Source organism: Camellia sinensis, chromosome 14, assembly GCF_055761805.1.
Source record: "Camellia sinensis isolate YWXY chromosome 14, ASM5576180v1, whole genome shotgun sequence".
NCBI lineage: Eukaryota > Viridiplantae > Streptophyta > Magnoliopsida > Ericales > Theaceae > Camellia > Camellia sinensis.
Window position 1 is genome coordinate 37731401 of NC_138974.1, and position 13493 is coordinate 37744893.

General features: G+C 45.4%; 1 long non-coding RNA gene across 2 annotated transcripts in view; it reads left to right on the plus strand.

Annotated features, from left to right (window-relative positions):
- Positions 1-13493, plus strand: part of LOC145808020 (uncharacterized) — a 112032-nt gene that overhangs the window by 29263 nt on the left and 69276 nt on the right. The window contains exon 3 of one of the 2 annotated variants that reach the window (XR_014351492.1): positions 11456-11577. The exons of the other annotated variant lie outside the window; for it this stretch is intronic. This is a non-coding gene — a long non-coding RNA (uncharacterized LOC145808020). Of the gene's footprint in view, positions 1-11455; positions 11578-13493 lie in introns of those variants that run through there. 2 annotated transcript variants of the gene reach the window in all.

Sequence of the window (13493 nt, forward strand, 5' to 3'; positions counted from 1 at the left end):
GTGCACACGGGCACGCAAACCGAGGCAATGGTATATGCAATGCAAATGCATGGAAAATGATATGCAAACATGTTAATGGATTTTCAGCAATGAAATGTGGGGGAAAACAGCCCCGAAATGAGGCGAAAACACACCCGATGCATGGGATCTCTCCCGAAATGCAAAATTAGGCACATAGAATGAACTACAGCTATACAAAGCATGCATAATTGGTACATGGAATGAAAAGACAGAAGCAAGGCAGCCCCAAAATAAGCATTTTACCAGTACAAATCATGGCCAAACAACAAGCAAAGATAGGGCAACAATGGCATGCAAAAATGGCCCTAAACATGAGATTATGAAGCAACTCATAGCTGCTAACTCCAAATAGGTTAGGGCCCTTCAACAACATTGAAGAGGGGCCAAAAATAATCCACTTTACAGAACTGTAAAAACCCTAAAAACAAACATGGATATGGCTAAGCTCTTATGCAAGAAAAAGGGCCAAAAGGTGGCCAAAGAGGCAAGTGGTATATGCAAAGCCCAAACTAAAAAATTTCCTTCTACAACATTGAAGAGGGACAAAAAATATGACTATTTACAGAACTGTAAAAACCCCAAAACAGTATACAAACATGCTAGGAATGCAATGCAAAATGAGGCTCAAAAGTGGCTTATAACACAAAGTATACAAAATATTCATCAAACAGCCAAAGGCCCTTAATGAAACATGAAGAATGGGAAAAAATAATACTATTTTTAGTACTATAAAAAGGCCAAAAACCAAAGCATGATAGGCTGCCAAAACATGCAAAAATGGAGACCAAAGAGGGAATATAAAGGCAAGTGTAGCATGGAGGTCCCAAACAGTGTTGAGCCCTTCTTCAATGTTGAAGAGGGGATCAAAATAAGCCTGTTTTTAGTTTTGTAAAACGCCCAAAAATGAAAGCATAATGGGCTGCCAAAGCATGCAAGAAAAGGGGACCAAGGAGGGGTATAACATGAAGTAGCATATGGAGGTCCCAAACCATGAAAGGCCCTTAATAAAACATGAAGAATGGACCAAAATAAGACTATTTTTAGTACTGTAAAAAGACTAAAAACCGAAGCACAATAGGCTGCCAAAGCATGCAAGAAAATAGTATTTAAGGAAGACATTGAAGCAAGTGCAAGATGGGGGGCTCAAACAGGATTGAGCCCTTAAGAAAAAGTGAAAAAGAGCTCAAAATAAGGCCACTTTTAGTTATGGCCGGAGCTCAAAGCAAAAAGCATATATGGCTAAGAAATGATACCAAAAATAAGCTCAAAAAGGGGAAATGGCAACTCACCCTTGTAGACCACTCTTTGGTTGCTTCTCGGACCAAGTTGCAGCACCTTTTGCCTCTGAGAAACCCTCCTTGATGCTGGAAATGGAATGGTGGTGATGGTGTTTGGTGTTGATGAAGAAATGAGGTGTAGAACTTGGATGTTTTTGAGAAAATGAGAGAGATAAAGGGAGATTTTGATGCAAGACTTGAAGACAATTTTTCTAACCCCCTATGCAAAGGCTTGGCAGCTGGTTATAAGGAACAAAAAGAGGGTGTAAAGGTGGGGAAAAGGTGGGGGAAAATGAGGCAAGTTTTCCCCCAAAAAATATCCCCCGGATTGAGATATTTTCTGGAGGATACAGCTATACAGCTGTAAAGTGTGTGTTGCAAGGAACATGGCCGGCCACTTTTTGGGCTTGCAGGTGGCCGGCCGGCCACTCCCCCTAGCCGGCCGGCTAGGGGTCAAAAAGGTCAAATTGCTTTAGTGGCCGGCCACCACAAAAAGGTGGCCTCCTAGGTCTCCTCTTCACAACCCTATGGTTCGAATTTGGAAACTCTAAAACATGAGAGAGAACAAGCCACTTCTAGGGGGGTCAAAAGGGTCAGGTGACATTAGTGGCCGGCCACCAACTTTTAGGATCCTCCCAAGTGTGTACATCACAAATATGTGGTTCAAAGTTCAAGCAAGTGGCCCAAGGGTGTTCAACATTGGCTCGGAAGGAGGGGTTCAAAAGGTCAAACGGAATTAGTGGCCGGCCACCAACTTTTAGGGTCCTCCCATGTGTGTACATCACAAATATGTGGTTCAAAGTTCAAGAAAGAGGGCCCAGGTTGTTCAATATTAGCTCGGAAGTGAGAAAAACGGGCATCGGAGGGCGCAGGAGGAGCAAAAACTGGTTGTTGAAACAATTGCTGGCCTCCCACCCTTCTACGGCCTTCCTGGTGATGAAACAGAGGCACTTGCCAAAAATGAATGAAAACCGATGCAAAACGAATGCTCGGGGGCCAAAACACGCAGTTCGAGGCCCCGAAAACTGCCTATTAAGCACCGAAAGTGGCATTCGGGCACGAAGTGGGTTTCTCAGACCCCAGTGTCCCTCAAAAGGGAGTAGAAAGGAAGTATGCCAGAAATCAGAACAAATGGAGATGGTTAGGTGGTCCCGAACCGAGGCACACGGCCAACGGTCCCGAAAAACCGGAAACCGGACTCCGAAATGGGCAAAATGGCCTGCGGCCACAAAATGTAGCCCACGGCCACTGAGAGATGGTCTGCGGGACCTCTCCCTCCCCTCAGGAAAAGAAACAGCAAAAACCGAGCCTGGTTCGCAAACCGAGACAAAGCACAAAAGAGGGTTCGGAAGTTCGGAGGCAGGGCTCACGGCCGTGACTCTGAAACTTCTGAACGAGCACATTATGTAATATCACCAAGCGCTCAATCGGTGACGTCTGAGTCTTAAGGTCGGTCAAAAATGGGGTGTCTACAGGCCGAGCTGGAAGCTTTGAAACAATCAAGGAAGGATGAGGTGGACGAGGCCAACAACGAAGGTTTCAAGGAGGCCGAAGAAAGCTACACCAAACAAGTCGAGGCCACCAAGGACATATTCTTCAAGTCCGGTTGGAAGGCTGCTTGCGAACAGCTCGGCCAAGGATCTGGAACCGACGTGTTTGCCTCTCCCCTAGCTGTCTTTCTGCCGACGTACATGGTGCCATACGCCAACGATGTTTTCAGTGCATTGCACGCTGATGCCGAGGAAGAAGGCATGGACGAAGCCGAGGAAAATGTCGAGGGAGAAAACCACCCAAAGCAGGCCGGCCAAGTGGAGTCCAGCGTCCAAGAAACCACAACTACAGTCGACCTAGAGGCTGTTGCAACCGAGGACGACTTTGCTGACCTTTCCCCCTTAGTTTAATTCTTTTTTTTTTTTAGAGAATGTAACCGGGCTGCCTGCCCCACCTTATGTACCAAATTTTTTCTTTTAATGAAAAGTTGTCATTTCACACACTCTTGCATTGCAATGTCTGCTGTAATTTTTCTTTTAACCGCATTATCTCCAATAAAGCCGAGAAGAGTATCTCGGTTAGAGAAAGCGATGTCCTGCCAACGCTATGTAAACAAAGTCTTTCATACAAATAGTCAGGATAAACTCACTTGAGTTGGGCAAATCACCAACTCTTTCAACTGGGGTAAATCATCTTTGCTAAAACACTTGAGTTGGGCAAATCACCAACTCTTTCAGCCGGGGTAAATCATCTTGGCTAAAACACTTGAGTTGGGCAAATCACCAAATCTTTCAGCCGGGATAAATCATCTCAGCTAAAACACTTGAGTTGGGCAATTCACCAACTCATTTAGTCGGGATAAATTATCTTGGCTAAACACTTGAGTTGGGCAAATCACCAACTCATTCAGCCGGGGTAAATCATCTCGGCTGAAGCCTCAGAGTTGAGCAAATCATCAACTCCATCAGCCAAAGTAAATCATCTCGGCTAAAATATAATAGCAGGCCCCGAAGACAACAAACTGCTTCTTCAAAGATAATTCACTTATATTATATTGACAAAAAGAGTATTACATTTGGAAGTACAGAGAGAGCAAGTACTTCCACAAAAAATTACATAAAAACGTCAAATACTAGAATAGTATAGTTTGAGGGTGGCTGCATTCCATGGCCGGGGTATGCCTTTTCCTTCCAAATCTTTCAAGTGGTATGCCCCATTTTCCGCCAAACCGGTTATCCTGTAAGGCCCTTCCCAGTTTGCCCCTAGCTTGCCTTCGCCTAGCACCAGTGTGTTGCCCATGACCTTCCTTAAAACCCAGTCGCCCACTTTAAATGGTCTGTGGTACACGGTTTTGCTGTATGGACAATTCTTGTTGATATGCGGCCACGTGGATCAAAGCTTTTTCTCGACGCTCTTCAGCTAGGTCCAATTCTAGGGCGACTGCTTCAGAGTTCATCTCAAGCTCAAAATTTTCACTGCGGATGGTGGGCATGCCGATTTCCAATGGGATGACCGCCTCTATGCTGTATGCCAGGGCAAAAAGAGTTTCCTCGGTGGATCGCCTCGAGGTCGTCCGATATGCCCAAAGGACACTTGGGAGTTTCTCGGCCCATTTTCCTTTGGCTTTCTCATGTCATTTCTTCAACCCATCAAGAATGGTCTTGTTTGATGCTTTGGATTGGCCGTTGGACTGCGGGTAAGCTAGAGTGGAGTTGTAGAATTCGATCTTCAATTCCTCACAAAATCCTCTGAATAAACGCCCGTCAAATTGGGTGCCATTATTAGAAATCAGAATCTTAGGGACGCCAAACCGCGTTACCACATTTTGCCAGACAAACTGTTTGACGTCTTTTTCCTTGATAGTCACTAGAGGCTCAACTTCCGGTTGCTTGGTGCCGTCGGGAGTGGTCCCACTATGTCTAGTCCCCACATCGCAAAAGGCCAAGGGCTTGTGAGGGGAAGAAGTTCTCTGGCTGGCTAGTGAATTTGGTGGGCGAACTTCTGGCACTTCTCACATTTTCTTACATATTTTTGAGCGTCTGCTTGCATGCATGGCTACCAATATCCTTGGGAGATAGCTCGGTAGGCCATGGATTTTCTCCCGATGTGACTTCTGCATATACCTTCATGAATTTCGTACAACAAAGCTTCTACGCTATTTGGGTGTACACACTTGAGGTAAGGACCGGTGTATGACTTCTTGTATAAAGCGCCAGATAGAGAGAGCCAAAACCGCTCTGACTTCACCCAGACTTTATGCGCTTCCTTTTTGTCAGCCGGAAGGGTCCGTTCTTTCAGGAAGAGGATAATAGGGTCCATCCAAGAAGGGCCAAGCTCAGTGCAGAGTACTTCTGTCTGCTCGGGTTCCTCAATACTAGGCCTTGGAAGAAACTCAATCAGGAGAGGGCTGGGAGATATTCTATCGACCATGGAAGCCAGACCGGCTAATTCATCCACACTGCCATTTTCTTCACGACTAATTTGTTGGACCCTTATTGCTTGGAATCGCTTGATGTGTTCTCTTACGAGAGCTTGGTACTTGGCCATTCTGTCGTCTTTGGCTTCGTTGACCCCGTACACTTGGTTGACAACAAGTTGGGAGTCACTGTAAACCATCAACTCGGATGCACGCAATTGAAGAGCGCTCTTAAGCCCGGCCAATAGCGCTTCGTACTCAGCCTCGTTGTTTGACGCAGGGAATCCAAGGGTGATAGAGTGCTCGATGGTCAGACCATCTGGCGAGATTAAAACTATGTCGAGCCTGGCGCTGTGACGATTTGAGGCTTCATCTACAAAAAGTTTTCACATTTCATCGACGAATCAACACTCTGAGGGGTCCTGGGAGGCTTGAAGGTTAATGGCGTCACGGGCGCTCGGCTGTGCAGTTTCAGGTTCGCTGTTGTTCGGTTCTACTTCATCCCTCCTCGGCGTTACGGTACTGGACCCAACAGGTTGGCCTGCTATTCCCAAGTCCGTCGTCGCATTTCTGGGCTGCTGTACTATTCTGACAAGAGGTGCTATAGATGGGCGCCCAAGTTCCACGTCGCCACCATCACCTTGTTGCGCAATTTCTGTTGAGTTTTCATTCACTTTCTCGACTACCGTGGTGAGATCCACCAGGCATACTTGGTAAATTCCAGGCGAGAATTCAGCAACAAAATCTGCCAATGCTTGTGCTTTTATGGCTGTTCGAGGTTGAAACATGATGTCGAATTGTCCCAATTCGACCGCCCACTTTAGGATTCGACCGGAGAAATCCGCCAGCTCGAACAAAGTTTTGAGAGGGAACTTGGTCAACACGACGATTGTGTGAGCATGAAAGTAGTGTGCCAATTTCCTAGAGGCCATCATTAATGCCAAAGCGAGTTTTTCCAGCGGCAAGTACCTGGACTCCGCCGGTAGCAAGGTTTTGCTCACGTAAAAGATGGGTAAATGTTGTATAACCTCTGACCGGACAAGAACCGCACTAACGGCATGCTGAGAAACTGCCAGATATAGGTAGAGTTCTTCACCGGGATTGGGTGTCACCAATAATGGAGCGGAAGACGAATACGCCTTGAGCTTGGCCAAAGCCCTGTCACATTTCTCGTCCCATGAAAACTTGGATTTCAAGGCTCAAAAGAAAGGGCAGCAGCGATTTGATGACCGACTTATGAATCGATTAAGCACGGCAGCTATTCCGGCCAGATGCTGCACATCCTTCGTCGAGTTGAGCTGCTTCAATTCTTGTATGGCTTTGATTTGTGTGGGGTCCGCTTCGATGCCTCGGTTTGTGACTAGGAAGCCTAGGAATTTCCGGGATCCCACGCCGAAGGCACACTTAGACGCATTCAGGCGTAACTTGTGCTATTTGAGAATGGCGAACATCCCGGATAGGTCGGACAAGTGGTCTGCCTCATGCCTGCTTTTGACCATATAAGCCCCCATCGTCCGGCCTAGCAGAGGAGTGAACATTTTGGTCACCATTCTTTGGAAAGTTGCCCCGGCATTCTTTAAACCAAAAGGCATGACTCGATAGCAGAAGAGTCCCCTCGGAGTGGTGAAAGAGGTTATCTCGCGGTCGGGGCCATGCATGGCAATCTGATGATAACCGCGGTAGGCATCTAAGAAACTGAGTCTGTTATGCCCGGCCATTAGATCTACCAGCTGGTCTATTCTGGGCAGAGGAAAGCTGTCTTTAGGGTAAGCTCGGTTGACGGTCTTGTAGTTAACGTAAACTCGCCACTTCCCATTCTTCTTGGGTATTACGACCGTGTTTGAAATCCACCGAGGGTAGTGCACCTCCTGAATAGCCCATGCTTCAAGCAAGTTCCTTACCTCCTCCTCGGCATGATGAAAAGCTGATCTCCTTGTTCTCTGAATGACAGGGCATGCATCCGGGAAGACATTGAGTTGGTGGCAAATAAAGCTTGGGTCAACGCCAGGCATGTCGTACGGCGTCCAGGCAAAGACTTCAATATTTGCCATCAAGAAATCTACCATCTCGGTCCTTCCTTGGGCGGTCAGGCTTGACCCTAGCAAAAAGAATTTGTTTGGACTTTCGGCATCGATCTGCACTTCCCCCAACTCTTCAACAGCCTTGTCCTCGACCTTGGTGCCTACATCTTCAAGGACACCCTGGTCCTCCGGACCTTCAATCATTTGAACGAAGCCTTTGGCAGCTCGGCTCCCGTTCACTGCCACGAAGCATTGCTTTGACATGACTTGATCGCCCCAAATTTCCTCAACTTCCCCCATAGCCGAGGGGAATCTCATAACCTGGTGGTAGGTCGACACTACAGCCTACATAGAATGAAGCCATCCCCTGCTGAGGATCAGGTTGTATGTAGAAGGCACCTTCAATACCCAAAACTCGACCTGCTTGACCACGGAGCCGGCTTTGACTGGTAAAATTATCTTTCCCATAGGCCACTCCGGCTGCGAGTTGAAACCAACTAGTGGCGAAGTTGTTGGAGCCAAGTCTGTATCCGGAGTTTGAGTTGCTTGAACGCATCGTAGTACATAATCTCAACCGAGCTTCCTTGGTCAATCAAGATGTGTTTGACATCAAAATCTCTGACGCGGAGGGTGACCACTAGGGCGTCGTTGTGTGGCGTTTGAATGCGCTCTAGGTCCTTAGTTGAGAAACTAATCACATATTTCTCCTTGGTTTTCCCTTTTTTGACCACGGACTGGACTAACAAAACTTCCCTCATATGTTCCGCCTTTTTTATCATTCCTCGGAACTCGCATACGCGCGCCGGCTCCACTATGCCGTGGATCACATTGACCACTCCATGAAGGGGCGCCTCTAAGTCATCCAAACCATTCAGATCAGCCGGGGTAGGATGCGCGGCCTTGACGCCTCTATCAATGTAAAAGTCTAAGTGACCAGCGGTGACTAACTCCTCCAAGTGTTGCTTCAAAGGCAAACAGTCCTCTGTCCGGTGTCCTCGCTTCCTATGATATGTGCAGCGGTACCGTGAATTGAAGCCTTTTTGCGCGTCGCCTAGCTTAGCAGGAAACCGGACGTAATCGTCGTCACGGATTTCGCTAAGTATGCGATAGATTGGAATCTTAAATACCGTGGTGATGCCCGTCCGAGCATTCAACCTTCTATTTGCATCAACCGCGTCATCGCGAGGATATTCTGCTCGGTCGTTTCAACGTCCTCTACCCCAGTTTCGATGACTTAGTCCACGGTCAGATTTCCCGGCGCGATCATTTGGACGGTTAGTGTCCTGTCCGACCGCGTGTACCTTGCCAGCTGCCCTTTTGTCTGTTGCCACTGGAGTTGCTTTTGCAGTGGACACCGCCGCATTATCCTCTACCCGGAGGTGCTTATTGATGCGCTACATTAGTTGCCCCATGGATGTCGGCTGGTTCATTGTAAGTGAGTCCCTCAACCTATATCCGACCGGGAGACCGCGCTTATATTGGGTGATTGCCAAGTTAATCGGGCAATCTAAAATCTCGTTGAAGGTTTCCCAGTATTTGGAGTTGTATGCTTTGAGGGTGTCACTCGACTCCATCTTGACACTGAGAAGGTGGTCCACCTCCTTTGGCGTTTTGGTATTGGTCTTGAAACGAGTCACGAATGCCTCTGCCAACTGCTGCCACCTTTCGATGCTTTCCTCCGGCAGCCTCTCAAAACATTTCAAGCCCAGCTCGCCCAAACTCGATGGGAAAATAAGGCACATAAGAGCGTCATTGCGCCTATGTCCGGCCAGACTGCCGAAAGTGGCTTACGTGCATGTATGGATCGGTCCTTCCATCATAAAGCGTAAACTTGGGCTGGTGAAAGCCCCCGGGGAGCGGTGTGGTTTCTATCTCAAGGGAGAAGGGGGTGGCGTTCAGCCTCGCCAAATCTGTGTCCAGAGGTGCTGGCACGGCTGGGTGGGGTGGCAGCATTATGACCTCCTCGCTGGTGTGACCCCCGTATGACAGTCGCTGGAACGCCAGCACCCTTTGAGCCTCTCGTTGGCGAGCCCGTTCCTTCAAAACAACCCGTAAATCCTCTGAGTGAACGGAGTAAGAATATCTCGACGTCGTTGCCGGATGCGAGGGATGGTAGGTGCTATCTTGCGCACTAGACTTCTCTACAGGCGCGTCTAAATCTCCATCCCTATAACTTCTGGTGATAGAAAGGGAGGGCGCGTGCTGCTGACTCTGGCTACCTGAACGGCGTGGTTGGGTGCGCTCACTGTGGTCTCTCACTCCAGCAACACCCTTCCCTTTGACCTGCCATTTGAGAGCTTTCACCTCCACCGCCATTCTCCGGATAACGGTGTGTTGGTCCTGTAACTTGTGCTCCAGACGCCTAGCGTGCGATTTTCTTCACCGCCGGTGTTCGTCTGGGCTCCGGGAGTAACCAAAACTTCTAGCGCGCTTATCTCCCGCATCTCTTGGAAGTCCTCCTAGGAAAGTCTCTAGGTTGGCCATGTTCTGAACGGCGGGGAGTCCATCTCTCCGCCTGGCTGACTCCGGGGTAGCTCCATCAATGGCAGACAATGGTATTTCGTCGTTGTTCGCCATGGAAGGCAATCAGATGAGCTCGGAGGACAAGGTTTTGTTTGCAAAAATGTTTCCACAGACGACGCCAATTGTACGGGGAGGAAATATCCGTCGATGTTCGTACTCCTTTCGTCCAAGCTCCGTGTCTATCCAATCAACCTGAGAATACAACGGCAGTGAGCCACCTGGCGGTGTGTTGCCGGCAAACCCCTCCGATGGTCAAGTTAGCACACACTCAGGGAGAGAGAGAGAGAGAGAGAGAGAGAGAGAGAGAGAGAGAATAACTCAATCAATATCAAATTGTATCTCACCAAATGATGTTCCATCCCCAGCATGGGGGGCGCAGTCATGCTTATATACTTTCTGCGCTCAACTCTGCACCCATTAGTCTCTTGACACGTGGAGCTACTCTCCCATCTGTCAGCACAAATCCAGAGAACACTACCTAACCAAACTGCCAGACAACATTAGCGGGAACTCGGCAGCCTGGCGGCATCACCTCGGCCTCACACGACTGGGCTGCATAACGAATCTGAGTGCTCCACTCGCCGAGCTCCACAACAACCGAGCTCAGTAACATTCCGGGAAGACCGGGCTCCAAACAGCTTAAGCCGGTACTCAGAAGATCTTTCCCACTGAGCTAAACGTACTCCCACGAAACCTGGGTTTGCAGACGGAAACCTCGGCCAAACTAACTTTGCCCAAATATGTGACCTGGGCCCCAACCGAGCAAGACCAACTCTGGGGAAGCCCAGTTAGCTTGGCCTAAACATGGGACCTGGGCCCCGACTGAGCAAAACCAACTTTGGACAGGCCCAAGTTAGCTCGGCTCAAACATGCTCAACACTCTTCCTATCCGGCTTTTACCACGGCCCAATGCCAGACTATAAATCTCCCTCTCAGTTTGTATTTGTATTGACTAGGATGCAATTAGGGATTTATTCATGTGTTACAACCATTTTTATTGGGGCTTATATGTTCAATCTTTATTCTTTGTAGAGTCAAACAATGTTCTTGTGTTCTTCCCCTAATTTGATTTTATATTTTGTGAACTTTCTCAATTAGTCTTCACATTGGTTATAAGTGTTTTAAGGACATTACTACCTACCCATAAAAAGAAAATAAAAGAAAAGCAAAGTAAAGGCCTAGAATAAACAGAGAGGAATGCTAGTTTGCAGATAATACATGGGGGAGTTAGCCATTGATCTCCAAGAGAGATTGCGTATTCGAGCAATGTCATACTGGAAAAAAGCTGGTTAGCGTTTTCCCGTGCATTTTTTGGTTGGTGACTTGCCAAAAATTGGTTTAAAGTTGATTGATGGACTTGTGAAAATAATTTGCTACTGTTAAAATCCTTGGGATTTGATAGCCTAACTTCTAGAACACTAAACAAATTTTTTCTAGCTGCACTTTGAGGAGAGGATTCTAGCATATGATTTTTTGTTTGTTAATGCACAAAATTGGGATTCCAAGTTGGCCATTGAGAAAGGGAATATAGAGCTCAATTACAGTTGTATTGAACTTGGGTGATTGATAAAGACTGTAGAAGCAGCACCGAGAGAATTCTCAGTTTTTTGGCATATGAACTCACTCTCAGCATGGGTGTCGTGTGTGTTTGGAAGTGTAAATGGATGTGTGCCTATCTTTTCTTGTTATTTTTTATTCCTTGTTAGTGTCTCAAGTTTAAGGCAGACCAAGCGCAAGAAGCTAAGAAGATGGAGAAATTCAACAACATATTCTTTACGCTGATGGCCTATGGTCCTGAAGGTATCCTTCTTTCTGTGATTTCACATGAAAATTTAATCCTTAATTTTTTTTAATGGTAATTGAACCAATCAGTCCCTCTGCAAGAATGGGATCTTGTCATTTCAAAGAAAATCACCCTAGCGTGGTAGAAAATGGAACCGCATGGTTTTATGAAATTTGTTAACAATCCTAATCTGATGATGCAACTTAAATAAACATATTATTATGTATGATTTGTAAATGGAAACAACTTCATTTTGAGTGCTGTATGAACCTCAACCAGGTGTTTTTGTTTCCATGGGATGCCCTAGGGATGTCCCTCTTGAGGTGAGGATGCAAATTGGGTACCCTGCAAACAATTTCTAAATATTTTTAATGGTTTTTTTAGTTATTATCATTGGTTTTTGGTTTTGCATCTTATGTGCTTTGGATTATTCTGATGAGGGAAAATGCGTCTCTCCTCTCTTTCTACAGTGGATATATCAGAAGTTACTGGAAAAGAGCAGATGGAAGCACAGCCGACCAACAAGGGTAGGGGAAGGAAACAGTAATTTTGTTCTTGATTGATTTCGATACTCAATTCTCGACTGCAAAGTGTTTTTTTTCTTTTGTGAACTTCAATACCTTTGTATTACATACAACAGTGCTGATTAGTGATAGATTCCATGGGATTCAAGGATACTGTCCTTTTGCCCCCTTCTTTTAGGGATTAAAAAGAGGGCCAAAGCCCTAAAATGCAAAATTTCTTGCAACTCCAATTCCCACACCATAAAGGAACAAAAATGGCCATCAAGATTCAATGGTGTGTTTGATTTGAAGAGTATCATTTCATATATTTTTGTCCTGGCAATAGGTTCATCTTAACCGAAGCAAATAGCGAGTGTTATTTAAGTTTTGAAGGCAAATTAGTTTATAACTAGCCTGGGTATTCTTGATTCAATTAAAGACTCGGTTATATGCATATTGACTGCATTACATGTTTTTAAGGTGTCGGATTTAATTAAATGTTGATTTGAACTGTTGCATGGGAGTTATTTTTCATTTTTGAGTGTTAAGTAGTTCAGTTTATTCACAATTTCATTATCACATTTTTAATGTTGCACAAGTTTTTTTTTTTTTTTTTTTTTTAAGATTTTTTTTTTTGTTTTTGTTTTGGTGCTATGCTTTTTTGTTGTATTGGGTTTCTATCATGTTGTGATATCAGCATGGGAGAACTTGAAGGATCTGTGGAACCCATTATAGGTCTCGTTTCGATAATCCGAACGAACGGTTTACTTTTTACAACTTATTGGATATAATATTTATGTAAAATATTAATATGTATGTAATTATATGTTTGAATCAAATTTATATTATAAAAAATAAATAATTATTTTTGAAATTATATTTGTCGGTCATTTTTTAAAACAAATATTATTTAAATATATAAATAGATTTAGTTTGGTGTGCATAATATGAGTTCAGCGCAACTTTGGAGAAGTATAGCAGCAAATACAAGTTAATAAAATAAAATGGTACATTTAAATTAGAATAATACTTCGTAGCTCGAAATGCCTTTTGCTCGAATAGCTCAACTGCCCAAAACGTTTTTCTTTTTTTCCTCTCATATCTCTAAAGCAGAAGGAGAAAGAAAAAGAAAGAAAAGAGAGAAGAGGTAGGGGGAACAAAGACACACAGAGAGAGAGAGAGAGAGAGAGAGAGAGAGGCTCCACCCATCATTGGCGCTATCACCAACGCCATCATCTCCTGTGTATGTACACAGATCTGTATAGATCTATGTACCTCTATCTCTCTCTGTGTATCTCTCTCTCTCTCTCTCTGTTCTCCGATCTGTATAGATCTATATGTTTATAGATTTATCTCTCTCTTTCTGTTAGAAGAAAAGGAAAAAAAAAAAAAAAAGAGAATACCAAAACGTGTTGATGATGATGTGGTGTTGTTATTTAGATTCTACAATTATTTATT